Consider the following 16,733-nt stretch of genomic DNA (forward strand, 5'->3'; position numbering starts at 1 on the left):
CAAATGATACTGACAAGTTGCTTGCCAATTTGACAGATTTTTGACAAATTGACATACGGATGAAAAATTGACAAGGTGGTTAAAAAAGTTGTGTTTTGTTGTAGAAGACAATTTTTCCAGCTTTAACAAGTTTTTATTTAGGGCTGCAGTATTTTCTTTCTGATATGCCGAACAAGCTAATGGTTACAACAGTATTTTCGAAACATCCGGATGTTTCGCAAAATAATTCAGAATCGTCTTCTGCTGACTGAGGCGAGCTGATTTTTCTTCAACTCGGTTCTTTTGTGAACAGGATTGCGGGTCAATCGTTTAGAAAGGAAGCCAAATGATACTGACAAGTTGCTTGCCAATTTGACAGATTTTTGACAAATTGACACACGGATGACAACTTGACAAGGTGGGTGAAAATCCCGTGTTTTTGTTTTTAAATAACTATTTTCCAGCTTTGACAAGTTTTTATTTAGGGGCTGTAGTTTCTTCCTGATATCCCGAACAAGCTAATATACAACAGTATTTTCGAAACATCCGGATGTTTCGCAAAATAATTCAGAATCGTCTTCTGCTGACTGAGGCAAGCTGATTTTTCTTTCAAGTTCGGTTCTTTTTGTAAACAGGATTGCGGGTAAATCGTTTAGAAAGGAAGCCAAATGATACTGACAAGTTGCTTGCCAATTTGACAGATTTTTTGACAAATTGACATACGGATGACAAATTGACAAGGTGGGTAAAAATCCCGTGTATTGTTTTAAATAACTATTTTTCCAGCTTTGACAAGTTTTTATTCAGGGCTGCAGTAGTTTTTTTTCCTGATATGCCGAACAAGCTAATGGTTACAACAGTATTTTCGAAACATCCGGATGTTTCAAAATAATTCAGAATCGTCTTCTGCTGACTGAGGCGAGCTGATTTTTTTCCCAACTCGGTTCTTTTGTGAACAGGATTGCGGGTCAATCGTTTAGAAAGGAAGTCAAATGATAGTGACAAGTTGCTTGCAGAATTGACGGATTTTTGACAAATTGACACACGGATGACAACTTGACAAGGTGGGTAAAAATCCCGTGTTTTGTTTTAAATAACTATTTTTCCAGCTTTGACAAGTTTTTATTTAGGGCTGCAGTAGTTTCTTTCCTGATATCCCGAACAAGCTAATAGTTACAACAGTATTTTCGAAACATCTGGATGTTTCGCAAAATAATTCAGAATCGTCTTCTGCTGACTGAGGCAAGCTGATTTTTCTTTCAAGTTGGTTCTTTTGTAAACAGGATTGCGGGTAAATCGTTTAGAAAGGAAGCCAAATGATGCTGACAAGTTGCTTGCCAATTTGACAGATTTTGACAAATTGACATACGGATGACAAATTGACAAGGTGGGTAAAAAATCCCGTGTATTGTTTTAAATAACTATTTTCCAGCTTTGACAAGTTTTTATTCAGGGCTGCAGTAGTTTTTTTCCTGATATGCCGAACAAGCTAATGGTTACAACATAGTATTTTCGAAACATCTGGATGTTTCGCAAAATAATTCAGAATCGTCTTCTGCTGACTGAGGCGAGCTGATTTTTCCCAACTCGGTTCTTTTGTGAACAGGATTGCGGGTCAATCGTTTAGAAAGGAAGTCAAATGATAGTGACAAGTTGCTTGCAAATTGACGGATTTTGACAAATTGACACACGGATGACAACTTGACAAGGTGGGTAAAAATCCCGTGTTTTGTTTTAAATAACTATTTTTCCAGCTTTGACAAGTTTTTATTTAGGGCTGCAGTAGTTTCTTTCCTGATATGCCGAACAAGCTAATGGTTACAACAGTATTTTCGAAACATCCGGATGTTTCGCAAAATAGTTCAGAATCGTCTTCTGCTGACTGAGGCGAGCTGATTTTTTCTTCCAACTCGGTTCTTTTGTGAACAGGATTGCGGGTTAATCGTTTAGAAAGTCAAATGATAGTGACAAGTTGCTTGCAGATTTGACGGATTTTTGACAAATTGACATACTGATGACAAATTGACAAGGTGGGTAAAATCCGTGTTTTGTTTTAAATAACTATTTTTCCAGCTTTGACAAGTTTTATTTAGGGCTGCAGTATTTTCTTTCCTGATATGCCGAACAAGCTAATGGTTACAACAGTATTTTCGAAACATCCGGATGTTTCGCAAAATAATTCAGAATCGTCTGCTGACTGAGCCGAGCTGATTTTTCTTTCAGTTGGTTCTTTTGTCAACAGGATTGCGGGTAAATCGTTAGAAAGAAACCAAATGATACTGACAAGTTGCTTGCCAATTTGACAGATTTTGACAAATTGACATACGGATGAAAAATTGACAAGGTGGTTAAAAGTTCGTGTTTTGTTGTAAATACAATTTTCCAGCTTGTAAGTTTTTTTAGGGCTGCAGTATTTTCTTTCCTGATATGCCGAACAAGCTAATGGTTACAACAGTATTTTCGAAACATCCGGATGTTTCGCAAAATAGTTCAGAATCGTCTTCTGCTGACTGAGGCGAGCTGATTTTTCTTCCAACTCGGTTCTTTTGTGAACAGGATTGCGGGTCAATCGTTTAGAAAGGAAGCCAAATGATACTGACAAGTTGCTTGCCAATTTGACAGATTTTGACAAATTGACACACGGATGACAACTTGACAAGGTGGGTGAAAATCCCGTGTTTTGTTTTTAAATAACTATTTTTCCAGCTTTGACAAGTTTTTTATTTGGGGCTGCAGTAGTTTCTTTCCTGATATGCCGAACAAGCTAATAGTTACAACAGTATTTTCGAAACATCTGGATGTTTCGCAAAATAATTCAGAATCGTCTTCTGCTGACTGAGGCAAGCTGATTTTTCTTTCAAGTTGGTTCTTTTTTGTAAACAGGATTGCGGGTAAATCGTTTACGAGAGGAAACCAAATGATACTGACAAGTTGCTTGCCAATTTGACAGATTTTGACAAATTGACATACGGATGACAAATTGACAAGGTGGGTAAAAATCCCGTGTGTTTTGTTTTAAATAACTATTTTTCCAGCTTTGACAAGTTTTATTCAGGGCTGCAGTAGTTTTTTCCTGATATGCCGAACAAGCTAATGGTTACAACAGTATTTTCGAAACATCCGGATGTTTCGCAAAATAGTTCAGAATCGTCTTCTGCTGACTGAGGCGAGCTGATTTTTTTCCCAACTCGGTTCTTTTGTGAACAGGATTGCGGGTCAATCGTTTAGAAAGGAAGTCAAATGATAGTGACAAGTTGCTTGCAGAATTGACGGATTTTTGACAAATTGACACACGGATGACAACTTGACAAGGTGGGTGAAAATCCCGTGTTTTGTTTTTAAATAACTATTTTTCCAGCTTTGACAAGTTTTTATTTAGGGCTGCAGTAGTTTCTCTTCCTGATCAGCCGAACAAGCTAATGGTTACAACAGTATTTTCGAAACATCCGGATGTTTCGCAAAATAATTCAGAATCGTCTTCTGCTGACTGAGGCAAGCTGATTTTTCTTTCAAGTTGGTTCTTTTGTGAACAGGATTGCGGGTAAATCGTTTAGAAAGGAAGCCAAATGATACTGACAAGTTGCTTGCCAATTTGACAGATTTTTGACAAATTGACATACGGATGACAAATTGACAAGGTGGGTAAAATCCCGTGTATTGTTTTAAATAACTATTTTCCAGCTTTGACAAGTTTTATTTAGGGCTGCAGTAGTTTTTTTCCTGATATGCCGAACAAGCTAATGGTTACAACAGTATTTTCGAAACATCCGGATGTTTCGCAAAATAGTTCAGAATCGTCTTCTGCTGACTGAGGCGAGCTGATTTTTTCTTCCAACTCGGTTCTTTGTGAACAGGATTGCGGGTCAATCGTTTAGAAAGGAAGCCAAATGATACTGACAAGTTGCTTGCCAATTCCGACAGATTTTTGACAAATTGACACACGGATGACGAAAAAATTGACAAGGTGGGTAAAAATCCGTGTTTTGTTTTAAATAACTATTTTTCCAGCTTTGACAAGTTTTTATTTTAGGGCTGCAGTAGTTTCTTTCCTGATATGCCGAACAAGCTAATAGTTACAACAGTATTTTCGAAACATCCGGATGTTTCGCAAAATAATTCAGAATCGTCTTCTGCTGACTGAGGCCGAGCTGATTTTTTCTTTCCAAGTTGGTTCTTTTGTCAATAGGATTGCGGGTAAATCGTTTAGAAAGGAAGCCAAATGATACTGACAAGTTGCTTGCCAATTTGACAGATTTTGACAAATTGACATACGGATGACAAAATTGACAAGGTGGTTAAAAAGTTCGTGTTTTGTTGTAGAAGACAATTTTTCCAGCTTTAACAAGTTTTATTTAGGGCTGCAGTATTTTCTTTCCTGATATGCCGAACAAGCTAATGGTTACAACAGTATTTTCGAAACATCCGGATGTTTCGCAAAATAGTTCAGAATCGTCTTCTGCTGACTGAGGCGAGCTGATTTTTTCTTCCAACTCGGTTCTTTTGTGAACAGGATTGCGGGTCAATCGTTTAGAAAGGAAGCCAAATGATACTGACAAGTTGCTTGCCAATTTGACAGATTTTGACAAATTGACACACGGATGACAACTTGACAAGGTGGGTGAAAATCCCGTGTTTTGTTTTAAATAACTATTTTTCCAGCTTTGACAAGTTTTTATTTGGGGGCTGCAGTAGTTTCTTTCCTGATATGCCGAACAAGCTAATAGTTACAACAGTATTTTCGAAACATCCGGATGTTTCGCAAAATAATTCAGAATCGTCTTCTGCTGACTGAGGCAAGCTGATTTTTCTTTCAAGTTGGTTCTTTTGTGAACAGGATTGCGGGTAAATCGTTTAGAAAGGAAGCCAAATGATGCTGACAAGTTGCTTGCCAATTTGACAGATTTTTGACAAATTGACATACGGATGACAAATTGACAAGGTGGGTAAAAAATCCCGTGTATTGTTTTTAAATAACTATTTTTCCAGCTTTGACAAGTTTTTTATTCAGGGCTGCAGTAGTTTTTTTCCTGATATGCCGAACAAGCTAATGGTTACAACAGTATTTTCGAAACATCCGGATGTTTCGCAAAATAATTCAGAATCGTCTTCTGCTGACTGAGGCGAGCTGATTTTTTCCCAACTCGGTTCTTTTGTGAACAGGATTGCGGGTCAATCGTTTAGAAAGGAAGCCAAATGATAGTGACAAGTTGCTTGCCAATTTGACAGATTTTGACAAATTGACACACGGATGACAACTTGACAAGGTGGGTAAAAATCCCGTGTTTTGTTTTAAATAACTATTTTCCAGCTTTGACAAGTTTTTATTTAGGGCTGCAGTAGTTTTTTCCTGATCATGCCGAACAAGCTAATGGTTACAACAGTATTTTCGAAACATCCGGATGTTTCGCAAAATAGTTCAGAATCGTCTTCTGCTGACTGAGGCGAGCTGATTTTTCTTCCAACTCGGTTCTTTTGTGAACAGGATTGCGGGTTAATCGTTTATAAAGGAAGTCAAATGATAGTGACAAGTTGCTTGCAGATTTGACGGATTTTTGACAAATTGACATACTGATGACAAATTGACAAGGTGGGTAAAATCCCTTGTATTGTTTTAAATAACTATTTTTCCAGCTTTGACAAGTTTTTATTTAGGGCTGCAGTATTTTCTTTCCTGATATGCCGAACAAGCTAATAGTTACAACAGTATTTTCGAAACATCCGGATGTTTCGCAAAATAATTCAGAATCGTCTATTGCTGACTGAGCCGAGCTGATTTTTCTTTCAAGTTGGTTAATTTGTCAATAGGATTGCAGGTAAATTGCTACGAGAGGAAACCAAATGATACTGACATGTTGCTTGCCAATTTGACAGATTTTTGACAAATTGACATACGGATGAAAAATTGACAAGGTGGTTAAAAAGTTCGTGTTTTGTTGTAGAAGACAATTTTTCCAGCTTTAACAAGTTTTTTTTTAGGGCTGCAGTATTTTCTTTCCTGATATGCCGAACAAGCTAATGGTTACAACAGTATTTTCGAAACATCCGGATGTTTCGCAAAATAGTTCAGAATCGTCTTCTGCTGACTGAGGCGAGCTGATTTTTCTTCCAACTCGGTTCTTTTGTGAACAGGATTGCGGGTCAATCGTTTAGAAAGGAAGCCAAATGATACTGACAAGTTGCTTGCCAATTTGACAGATTTTTGACAAATTGACACACGGATGACAACTTGACAAGGTGGGTGAAAATCCCGTGTTTTGTTTTAAATAACTATTTTTCCAGCTTTGACAAGTTTTTATTTGGGGCTGCAGTAGTTTCTTTCCTGATATCCCGAACAAGCTAATAGTTACAACAGTATTTTCGAAACATCTGGATGTTTCGCAAAATAATTTAGAATCGTCTTCTGCTGACTGAGGCAAGCTGATTTTTCTTTCAAGTTGGTTCTTTTTGTAAACAGGATTGCGGGTAAATCGTTTAGAAAACCAAATGATGCTGACAAGTTGCTTGCCAATTTGACAGATTTTTGACAAATTGACATACGGATGACAAATTGACAAGGTGGGTAAAAATCCCGTGTATTGTTTTAAATAACTATTTTTCCAGCTTTGACAAGTTTTTATTCAGGGCTGCAGTAGTTTTTTTCCTGATATGCCGAACAAGCTAATGGTTACAACAGTATTTTCGAAACATCCGGATGTTTCGCAAAATAGTTCAGAATCGTCTTCTGCTGACTGAGGCGAGCTGATTTTTTTCCCAACTCGGTTCTTTTGTGAACAGGATTGCGGGTCAATCGTTTAGAAAGGAAGTCAAATGATAGTGACAAGTTGCTTGCAGAATTGACGGATTTTTGACAAATTGACACACGGATGACAACTTGACAAGGTGGGTAAAAATCCCGTGTTTTGTTTTAAATAACTATTTTTCCAGCTTTGACAAGTTTTTATTTAGGGCTGCAGTAGTTTCTCTCCTGATCAGCCGAACAAGCTAATGGTTACAACAGTATTTTCGAAACATCCGGATGTTTCGCAAAATAGTTCAGAATCGTCTTCTGCTGACTGAGGCGAGCAGATTTTTCTTCCAACTCGGTTCTTTTGTGAACAGGATTGCGGGTTAATCGTTTATAAAGGAAGTCAAATGATAGTGACAAGTTGCTTGCAGATTTGACGGATTTTTGACAAATTGACATACGGATGACAAATTGACAAGGTGGGTAAAAATCCCTTGTATTGTTTTAAATAACTATTTTTCCAGCTTTGACAAGTTTTTATTTAGGGCTGCAGTAGTTTCTCTCCTGATATGTACAAGCTAAGGTTACAACAGTATTTTCGAAACATCCGGATGTTTCGCAAAATTTTTCAGAATCGTCTTTTGCTGACTGAGGCGAGCTGATTTTTTTTCCAACTCGGTTCTTTTGTGAACAGGATTGCGGGTCAATCGTTTAGAAAGGAAGCCAAATGATACTGACAGGTTGCTTGCCAATTTGACAGATTTTTGACAAATTGACACACGGATGACAACTTGACAAGGTGGGTAAAAATCCCGTGTTTTGTTCTAAATAACTATTTTTCCAGCTTTGACAAGTTTTTATTTAGGGCTGCAGTAGTTTCTCTCCTGATATGCCGAACAAGCTAATGGTTACAACAGTATTTTCGAAACATCCGGATGTTTCGCAAAATAGTTCAGAATCGTCTTTGCTGACTGAGGCGAGCTGATTTTTTCCAACTCGGTTCTTTTGTGAACAGGATTGCGGGTCAATCGTTTAGAAAGGAAGCCAAATGATACTGACAGGTTGCTTGCCAATTTGACAGATTTTGACAAATTGACACACGGATGACAAATTGACAAGGTGGGTAAAAATCCCTTGTATTGTTTTAAATAACTATTTTTCCAGCTTTGACAAGTTTTTATTTAGGGCTGCAGTAGTTTTTTCCTGATATGCCGAACAAGCTAATGGTTACAACAGTATTTTCGAAACATCCGGATGTTTCGCAAAATAGTTCAGAATCGTCTTCTGCTGGCTGAGGCGAGCTGATTTTTTTTCCAACTCGGTTCTTTTGTGAACAGGATTGCGGGTCAATCGTTTAGAAAGGAAGCCAAATGATACTGAGAGGTTGCTTGCCAATTTGACAGATTTTTGACAAATTGACACACGGATGACAACTTGACAAGGTGGGTAAAAATCCCGTGTTTTGTTCTAAATAACTATTTTTCCAGCTTTGATAAGTTTTTATTTAGGGCTGCAGTAGTTTCTCTCCTGATATGCCGAACAAGCTAATGGTTACAACAGTATTTTCGAAACATCCGGATGTTTCGCAAAATAGTTCAGAATCGTCTTTTGCTGACTGAGGCGAGCTGATTTTTTTTCCAACTCGGTTCTTTTGTGAACAGGATTGCGGGTCAATCGTTTAGAAAGGAAGCCAAATGATACTGACAGGTTGCTTGCCAATTTGACAGATTTTTGACAAATTGACATACGGATGACAAATTGACAAGGTGGGTAAAAATCCCTTGTATTGTTTTAAATAACTATTTTTCTAGCTTTGACAAGTTTTTATTTAGGGCTGCAGTAGTTTTTTTCCTGATATGCCGAACAAGCTAATGGTTACAACAGTATTTTCGAAACATCCGGATGTTTCGCAAAATAGTTCAGAATCGCCTTCTGCTGGCTGAGGCGAGCTGATTTTTTTTCCAACTCGGTTCTTTTGTGAACAGGATTGCGGGTCAATCGTTTATAAAGGAAGCCAAATTATACTGACAGGTTGCTTGCCAATTTGACAGATTTTTGACAAATTGACACACGGATGACAACTTGACAAGGTGGGTAAAAATCCCGTGTTTTGTTTTAAATAACTATTTTTCCAGCTTTGACAAGTTTTTATTTGGGGCTGCAGTAGTTCATCTCCTGATCTGCCGAACAAGCAAATAGTTACAACAGTATTTTCGAAACTTCCGGATGTTTCGCAAAATAATTTAGAATCGTCTTCTGCTGACAGAGGCAAGCTGATTTTTCTTTCAAGTTGGTTTTTTTTGTAAACAGGATTGCGGGTAAATCGTTTAGAAAGGAAGCCAAATAACACTGACAGGTTGCTTGCCAATTTGACAGATTTTTGACAAATTGACAAACGGATGACAAATTGACAAGGTGGGTAAAAAGTTCGTGTTTTGTTGTAAATGACTGTTTTTCCAGCTTTGACAAGTTTTTATTTGGGGCTGCAGTAGTTTCTTTCCTGATATGCCGAACAAGCTAATAGTTACAACAGTATTTTCGAAACATCCGGCTGTTACGCAAAATAATTTAGAATCGTCTTCTGCTGACTGAGGCAAGCTGATTTTTCTTTCAAATTGGTTCTTTTTGTAAACAGGATTGCGGGTAAATCGTTTAGAAAGGAAGCCAAATAACACTGACAGGTTGCTTGCCAATTTGACAGATTTTTGACAAATTGACAAACGGATGACAAATTGACAAGGTGGGTAAAAAGTTCGTGTTTTGTTGTAAATGACTATTTTTCCAGCTTTGACAAGTTTTTTTTAGGGCTGCAGTAGTTTCTTTCCTGATATGCCGAACAAGCTAATGGTTACAACAGTATTTTCGAAACATCCGGATGTTTCGCAAAATATTCAGAATCGTCTTCTGCTGACTGAGGCGAGCTGATTTTTCTTCCAAGTTGGTTCTTTTTGTCAACAGGATTGCGGGTTAATCGTTTAGAAAGGAAGCCAAATGATACCGACAAGTTGCTTGCCAATTTGACGGATTTTTGACAAATTAACATACGAATGACAAATTGACAAAAGGGATAAGAAGTTCGTGTTTTGTTGTAAATGACTATTTTTCCAGCTTTGACAAGTTTTTATTCAAGGCTGCCGTAGTTCCTTTCCTGATATGCCGAACAAGTTAATGGTTACAACAGTATTTTCGAAACATCCGGATGTTTCGCAAAATAATTCAGAATCGTCTTCAGCTGACTGAGGCGAGATCAATTTTTTTTCTGGTTGGTTTTTTTGTCAACAGGATTGCGGGTGAATCGTTTAGACAGGAAGCCAAATAATACTGACAAAATGCTTGCCAATTTGACAGATTTTTGACAAATTGACATACGGGTGACAAATTGACAAGGTGGGTAAAAGGTTCGTGTTTGTTGTAAACGACTATTTTTCCAACTTTGGCAAGCTTCTATTTAGGGCGGCAGTGGTTTCTTTCCTGATATTCTGAACAAGCCTATGGTTACAACAGTATTTTCGAAGCATCCGGATGTTTCGCAAAATAATTCAGAATCGTTTTCAGCTGACTGAGGCAAGCTCATTTTTCTTTCAGGTTGGTTTTTTTTGTAAACAGGATTGCGGGTAAATCGTTTAGAATGGAAGCCAAATGACACTGACAGGTTGCTTGCCAATTTGACAGATTTTTGACAAATTGACATGCGGATGAAAAATTGACAAGGTGGTTAAAAAGTTCGTGTTTTGTTGTAGATGACAATTTTTCCAGCTTTAACAAGTTTTTTTTTAGGGCTGCAGTATTTTCTTTCCTGATATGCCGAACAAGCTAATAGTTACAACAGTATTTTCGAAACATCCCGATGTTTCGCAAAATAATTCAGAATCGTCTATTGCTGACTGAGGCAAGCTGATTTTTCTTTCAAATTGGTTCTTTTTGTCAACAGGATTGCGGGTAAATCGTTTAGAAAGGAAGCCAAATGATACTGACAAGTTGCTTGCCAATTTGACAGATTTTAAACAAATTGACATACGGATGACAAATTGACAAGGTGGGTAAAAGGTTCGTGTTTGTTGTAAACGACTATTTTTCCAGCTTTGACAAGCTTCTATTAGGGCGGCAGTGGTTTCTTTCCTGATATTCTGAACAAGCCTATGGTTACAACAGTATTTTCGAAGCATCCGGATGTTTCGCAAAATAATTCAGAATCGTTTTCAGCTGACTGAGGCAAGCTCATTTTTCTTTCAGGTTGGTTCTTTTGTCAACAGGATTGCGGGCGAATCGTTTAGACAGGAAGCTAAATGATACTGACAAGTTGCTTGCCAATTTGAAGAATTTTTGACAAATTGACATACGGATGACAAATTGACAAAGGGGATAAGAAGTTCGTGTTTTGTTGTAAATGACTATTTTTCCAGCTTTGACAAGTTTTTTTTAGGGCTGCAGTAGTTTCTTTCCTGATATGCCGAACAAGCTAAAAGTTACAACAGTATTTTCGAAACATCCGGATGTTTCGCAAAATATTTCAAAATCGTCTTCTGCTGACTGAGGCGAGCTTATTTTTCTTTCAAGTTAGTTGTTCTGTCAAAAGGATTGCGGGTTAATCGTTTAGAAAGGAAGCCAAATGATACCGACAATTTGCTTGCCAATTTGACGGATTTTTGACAAATTAACATACGGATGACAAATTGACAAAAGGGATAAGAAGTTCGTGTTTTGTTGTAAATGACTATTTTTCCAGCTTTGACAAGTTTTTATTCAGGGCTGCCGTAGTTCCTTTCCTGATATGCCGAACAAGTTAATGGTTACAACAGTGTTTTCGAAACATCCGGATGTTTCGCAAAATAATTCAGAATCGTCTTCAGCTGACTGAGGCGAGATCATTTTTCTTTCTGGATGGTTCTTTTGTCAACAGGATTGCGGGTGAATCGTTTAGACAGGAAGCCAAATAACACTGACAAGTTGCTTGCCAATTTGACAGATTTTTGACAAATTGACATACGGGTGACAAATTGACAAGGGGGATAAGAAGTTCGTGTTTTGTTGTAAATGACTATTTTTCCAGCTTTGACAAGTTTTATTTAGGGCTGCCGTAGTTCCTTTTCTGATATGCCGAACAAGCTAATGGTTACAACAGTATTTTCGAAACATCCGGATGTTTCGCAAAATAATTCAGAATCGTCTTCAGCTGACTGAGCCGAGCTGATTTTTCTTTCAAGTTGGTTAATTTGTCAATAGGATTGCAGGTAAATTGCTACGAGAGGAAACCAAATGATACTGACAAGTTGCTTGCCAATTTGACAGATTTTTGACAAATTGACATACGGATGACAAATTGACAAGGTGGGTAAAAATCCCGTGTTTTGTTTTAAATAACTATTTTTCCAGCTTTGACAAGTTTTTATTTAGGGCTGCAGTAGTTTCTTTCCTGATATGCCGAGCTAGCTAATGGTTACAACAGTATTTTCGAAACATCCGGATGTTTCGCAAAATAGTTCAGAATCGTCTTCTGCTGACTGAGGCAAGCTGATTTTCTTTCAAGTTGGTTCTTTTTGTAAACAGGATTGCGGGTAAATCGTTTAGAAAGGAAGCCAAATGATGCTGACAAGTTGCTTGCCAATTTGACAGATTTTTGACAAATTGACACACGGATGACAACTTGACAAGGTGGGTAAAAATCCCGTGTTTTGTTTTAAATAACTATTTTTCCAGCTTTGACAAGTTTTTATTTAGGGCTGCAGTAGTTTCTCTCCTGATCTGCCGAACAAGCTAATGGTTACAACAGTATTTTCGAAACATCCGGATGTTTCGCAAAATAGTTCAGAATCGTCTTCTGCTGACTGAGGCGAGCTGATTTTTCTTCCAACTCGGTTCTTTTGTGAACAGGATTGCGGGTTAATCGTTTATAAAGGAAGTCAAATGATAGTGACAAGTTGCTTGCAGATTTGACGGATTTTTGACAAATTGACATACGGATGACAAATTGACAAGGTGGGTAAAAATCCCTTGTATTGTTTTAAATAACTATTTTTCCAGCTTTGACAAGTTTTTATTTAGGGCTGCAGTAGTTTCTCTCCTGATCTGCCGAACAAGCTAATGGTTACAACAGTATTTTCGAAACATCCGGATGTTTCGCAAAATAGTTCAGAATCGTCTTCTGCTGACTGAGGCGAGCTGATTTTTCTTCCAACTCGGTTCTTTTGTGAACAGGATTGCGGGTCAATCGTTTAGAAAGGAAGCCAAATGATACTGACAGGTTGCTTGCCAATTTGACAGATTTTTGACAAATTGACACACGGATGACAACTTGACAAGGTGGGTAAAAATCCCGTGTTTTGTTCTAAATAACTATTTTTCCAGCTTTGACAAGTTTTTATTTAGGGCTGCAGTAGTTTCTCTCCTGATCTGCCGAACAAGCTAATAGTTACAACAGTATGTTCGAAACTTCCGGATGTTTCGCAAAATAATTTAGAATCGTTTTCAACTGACTGAAGCGAGCTCACCTTTCTTTCAGGTTGGTACTTTTGTCAACAGGATTGCGGGTGAATCGTTAAGACAGGAAGCCAAATGATCCTGACAAGTTGCCTGCAGTTTGACAGATTTTTGACAAATTGACATACGGATGACAAATTGACAAGGTGCGTAAAAAGTTCGTGTTTTGTTGTAAATGACTGTTTTTCCAGCTTTGACAAGTTTTTATTTGGGGCTGCAGTGGTTTCTTTCCTGATATGCCGAACAAGCTAATAGTTACAACAGTATTTTCGAAACATCCGGCTGTTACGCAAAATAATTTAGAATCGTCTTCTGCTGACTGAGGCAAGCTGATTTTTCTTTCAAATTGGTTCTTTTTGTCAACAGGATTGCGGGTTAATCGTTTAGAAAGGAAGCCAAATGATACCGACAAGTTGCTTGCCAATTTGACGGATTTTTGACAAATTAACATACGGATGACAAATTGACAAAAGGGATAAGAAGTTCGTGTTTTGTTGTAAATGACTATTTTTCCAGCTTTGACAAGTTTTTATTCAGGGCTGCCGTAGTTCCTTTCCTGATATGCCGAACAAGTTAATGGTTACAACAGTGTTTTCGAAACATCCGGATGTTTCGCAAAATAATTCAGAATCGTCTTCAGCTGACTGAGGCGAGATCATTTTTCTTTCTGGATGGTTCTTTTGTCAACAGGATTGCGGGTGAATCGTTTAGACAGGAAGCCAAATAACACTGACAAGTTGCTTGCCAATTTGACAGATTTTTGACAAATTGACATACGGGTGACAAATTGACAAGGGGGATAAGAAGTTCGTGTTTTGTTGTAAATGACTATTTTTCCAGCTTTGACAAGTTTTATTTAGGGCTGCCGTAGTTCCTTTTCTGATATGCCGAACAAGCTAATGGTTACAACAGTATTTTCGAAACATCCGGATGTTTCGCAAAATAATTCAGAATCGTCTTCAGCTGACTGAGGCGAGATCAATTTTCTTTCAGGTTGGTTTTTTTTGTAAACAGGATTGCGGGTAAATCGTTTAGAAAGGAAGCCAAATCACACTGACAGGTTGCTTGCAGATTTGACGGATTTTTGACAAATTGACAAGGTGGGTAAAAGGTTCGTGTTTGTTGTAAACGACTATTTTTCCAACTTTGGCAAGCTTCTGTTTAGGGCGGCAGTGGTTTCTTTCCTGATATTCTGAACAAGCCTATGGTTACAACAGTATTTTCGAAGCATCCGGATGTTTCGCAAAATAATTCAGAATCGTTTTCAGCTGACTGAGGCAAGCTCATTTTTCTTTCAGGTTGGTTTTTTTTGTAAACAGGATTGCGGGTAAATCGTTTAGAAAGGAAGCCAAATCACACTGACAGGTTGCTTGCAGATTTGACGGATTTTTGACAAATTGACATACGGGTGACAAATTGACAAGGTGGGTAGAAGGTTCGTGTTTGTTGTAAACGACTATTTTTCCAACTTTGGCAAGCTTTTGTTTAGGGCGGCAGTGGTTTCTTTCCTGATATTCTGAACAAGCCTATGGTTACAACAGTATTTTCGAAGCATCCGGATTTTTCGCAAAATAATTCAGAATCGTCTTCAGCTGACTGAAGCGAGCTCACCTTTCTTTCAGGTTGGTACTTTTGTCAACAGGATTGCGGGTGAATCGTTTAGACAGGAAGCCAAATGATCCTGACAAGTTGCCTGCAGTTTTGACAGATTTTTGACAAATTGACATACGGATGACAAATTGACAAGGTGCGTAAAAAGTTCGTGTTTTGTTGTAAATGACTGTTTTTCCAGCTTTGACAAGTTTTTATTTGGGGCTGCAGTGGTTTCTTTCCTGATATGCCGAACAAGCTAATGGTTACAACAGTGTTTTCGAAACATCCGGATGTTTCGCAAAATAATTCAAAATCGTCTTTAGCTGACTGAGGTGAGCTCTTTTTTCTTTCAGGTTGGTTTCTTTTTTACCTCAACAGGATTGCGGGTGACTCGTTTAGAAAGGAAGCCAAATGATACTGACAAGTTGCTTGCCAATTTGACAGATTTTTGACAAATTGACAAGGTGGGTAAAAATCCCGTGCTTTGTTTTAAATAACTATTTTTTCCAGCTTTGACAAGTTTTTTTTAGGGCTGCAGTAGTTTCTTTCCTGATATGCCGAACAAGCTAAAAGTTACAACAGTATTTTCGAAACATCCGGATGTTTCGCAAAATATTTCAAAATCGTCTTCTGCTGACTGAGGCGAGCTTATTTTTCTTTCAAGTTGGTTGTTCTGTCAACAGGATTGCGGGTTAATCGTTTAGAAAGGAAGCCAAATGATACCGACAAGTTGCTTGCCAATTTGACGGATTTTTACAAATTAACATACGGATGACAAATTGACAAAAGGGATAAGAAGTTCGTGTTTTGTTGTAAATGACTATTTTTCCAGCTTTGACAAGTTTTTATTTAGGGCTGCCGTAGTTCCTTTCCTGATATGCCGAACAAGCTAATGGTTACAACAGTATTTTCGAAACATCCGGATGTTTCGCAAAATAATTTAGAATCGTCTTCTGCTGACTAAAGCAAGCTGATTTTTCTTTCAAGTTGGTTCTTTTTGTAAACAGGATTGCGGGTAAATCGTTTAGAAAGGAAGCCAAATGATACTGACAGGTTGCTTGCAGATTTGACGGATTTTTGACAAATTGACATACGGGTGACAAATTGACAAGGTGGGTAAAAGGTTCGTGTTTGTTGTAAACGACTATTTTTCCAACTTTGGCAAGCTTCTGTTTAGGGCGGCAGTGGTTTCTTTCCTGATATGCCGAACAAGCCTAATGGTTACAACAGTATTTTCGAAACATCCGGATGTTTCGCAAAATAATTCAGAATCGTTTTCAGCTGACTGAGGCAAGCTCATTTTTTCTTTCAGGTTGGTTTCTTTTGTACCTCAACAGGATTGCGGGTAAATCGTTTAGAAAGGAAGCCAAATGATACTGACAAGTTGCTTGCCAATTTGACGGATTTTTGACAAATTGACATACGGATGACAAATTGACAAGGTGGGTAAAAGGTTCGTGTTTTGTTGTAAACGACTATTTTTCCAACTTTGGCAAGTTTTTGTTTAGGGCTGCAGTAGTTTCTTTCCTGATATGCCGAACAAGCCTAATGGTTACAACAGTATTTTCGAAACATCCGGATGTTTCGCAAAATAATTCAGAATCGTCTTCAGCTGACTGAGGCGAGCTCTTTTTCTTTCAGGTTGGTACTTTTGTCAACAGGATTGCGGGTGAATCGTTTAGACAGGAAGCCAAATGATACTGACAAGTTGCTTGCCAATTTGACAGATTTTTGACAAATTGACATACGGATGACAAATTGACAAGGTGGGTAAAAGTTCGTGTTTTGTTGTAAATGACTATTTTTCCAGCTTTGACAAGTTTTTATTTGGGGCTGCAGTGGTTTCTTTCCTGATATGCCGAACAAGCTAATGGTTACAACAGTGTTTTCGAAACATCCGGATGTTTCGCAAAATAATTCAAAATCGTCTTTGCTGACTGAGGTGAGCTCTTTTTTCTTT

General features: G+C 37.9%; 1 long non-coding RNA gene across 1 annotated transcript; it reads left to right on the forward strand.

Annotated features, from left to right (window-relative positions):
• Nucleotides 1–15,124: 15,124 nt before the first annotated feature.
• On the forward strand, nt 15,125–15,674 carry LOC129600400 (uncharacterized). Its single transcript, XR_008692045.1, has 3 exons — nt 15,125–15,237; nt 15,304–15,571; nt 15,627–15,674. It is a non-coding gene; the product is annotated as an uncharacterized LOC129600400 (long non-coding RNA).
• The last annotated feature ends 1,059 nt before the right edge of the window (nt 15,675–16,733 follow it).

The sequence above is a fragment of the Paramacrobiotus metropolitanus genome, unplaced genomic scaffold, assembly GCF_019649055.1.
Source record: "Paramacrobiotus metropolitanus isolate TYO unplaced genomic scaffold, Prichtersi_v1.0 Parri_scaffold0000175, whole genome shotgun sequence".
NCBI classification, from domain to species: Eukaryota; Metazoa; Tardigrada; class Eutardigrada; order Parachela; family Macrobiotidae; genus Paramacrobiotus; species Paramacrobiotus metropolitanus.